The sequence below is a fragment of the Pteropus vampyrus genome, unplaced genomic scaffold, assembly GCF_000151845.1.
Source record: "Pteropus vampyrus isolate Shadow unplaced genomic scaffold, Pvam_2.0 Scaffold438, whole genome shotgun sequence".
NCBI lineage: Eukaryota > Metazoa > Chordata > Mammalia > Chiroptera > Pteropodidae > Pteropus > Pteropus vampyrus.
Window position 1 is genome coordinate 373373 of NW_011889219.1, and position 1827 is coordinate 375199.

Below are 1827 nucleotides of genomic sequence, written 5' to 3' on the forward strand. Positions count from 1 at the left end.
GCCCGACCCAAAGCTGCGCACCTTCAGGCGCCCCCCACAGTGCTGCCTCCGACCCAAGTCCCCTCTTTCCTCTTCAAGGAGTGGGTGGCGGTGTGCACGTGTGTGTGTGTGGACACGTGCGTGGTGGAGCGTGTGTGTGGACACGTGCGTGGTAGAGCGTGTGTATGAGTGCACACACTAGTGTGCTGCCGTGCGTGTGTGTACCATGGGACAAAATGGGAAGTATCAGGTGTTCATTTTTCCATCACAGTTTTGTTAATAGCTTGCTTTCAGCTGCTTCCAAACCAAACAGGAAAACGAAACCCACAAGGTTTTTGATTTATCATCTAGCCCAATCTAGCATGTTCCATAAGCAGTCTTTATCCCAGATGTGTCATGACCATATTTTTAAAATGCTAGGTTCTAAATTATATTAACTTCTTTTTAGGGGGGTGGGTGGGCAAGGAGACATGGATCATTTTCGCTTGCCAGTTCAAAAAAAAATTTTTTAGAGCATGCACTTTGTTAAAACTGGTATGCATTATCGACACAAGAAAACAAAACTAGAAATGGAATAATCAAAAGCCAATAATGATGTTAATTTGTTGAAGACATTTTTTATTTGATCATTTCCGGTTCCAGCAATTTACCACGCGACTGGAAAGTGTCGGGTAAACTGGAAAATTGTTGGAACGTCAGAATGTCTATTTCGTTATTCCCCTCTTGTTTATCCGATGATGATGGTGATGACGGTGATTTGTGCAGCATCTACCTGCACGAATAAGAATTGCGGTTTGGGATGTGTGGATGACAATGGGTATTAGTAGGTAGGTGTGGTTTCTTTTCCTAATACAAAGACAGGGCATTCCTCATTTTTTAAAAAAAACCCATCTATGTATTTCAAGAAAGATCGTCTCTAATTACATTTGATTTGTAAATAAGGGAAACTTCATGTCGGTCTCAGGAAGGGTTTAGGGGCAAGGAGCTGTGTCTTGGCCTGCTGGGAACTTGTCAATCTCAGGGGACACTTTTTTCTCAGTAGTGGAGAAATCCCTTCCCAAAAGGGAAAGCCTGCTAATCTCCTGGGAGACACTTAGGCTACAGATGGTGCATTGGAGGCCCTCTCAGTGATGGGGGTAAAAGAAAGTCAGACCTCCAGATTCACAGAGGGGACTTACATTTCCCTTGTCACTGCCCCTACCATTTCTAAAACTCACCATGCTCCTGCTCCTTTTTCGTCAATGGGAAAAGTTCATGGCTCTCGGATGGAAATGGACTTTGGCCGTCCTGCTCGGAGGGAGCAGGGAGAGAACCAGTGGGGTCTTCCAGGATGGAGGGCTTGCTCTCCAGGGAAGGTAAACCTACAGGATTTCTTAAAGGAGACGGCACCGAGCACCGCCGGTCCCAAGCATCCGGGCCATGGGAGTGAAGCACAGTGCTCAGGACTCGTCTGGAGAGGCATGCACTTTAAGGTCACACGCGTGTCGAGAACGGCCCCTTCACGCAGGACACAGGGCCTGCGGGAGGAGTCTGGGAACCTCAGGTTCTCTAGGCCAAAGTGGACAGTTATCGGTCTTCAAGGTCTGTATTGATTCGCTTCTCTTTAAGATTTTAAATTTGGGGGCTCTAAAGTCTGTGCAGAGAATAGAAACAGTTGCTCTTAAAAATTTTTTTCTTTCTCTTGGAAGAGATTGTTGGCTATAGGGCATCATAGGCGCAGAAATACTCATGCGCATTTGTAGAGTGCTTCATGCTTTGGAGGAGGCTGCTTGGCATAAGTGTAGGATTTCTCCCGAAACCCTAAGTTTTGCCCTCGTGTGTGTGTGTGTGTGTGTGTGTGTGTGTGTG

General features: G+C 46.4%; 1 protein-coding gene across 1 annotated transcript in view; it reads left to right on the forward strand.

The window, feature by feature from the left end:
* The window catches only part of LOC105306490 (potassium channel subfamily K member 9), an 82474-nt gene that overhangs the window by 61935 nt on the left and 18712 nt on the right, over positions 1–1827 (forward strand). The gene's annotated exons all lie outside the window — the stretch shown is intronic.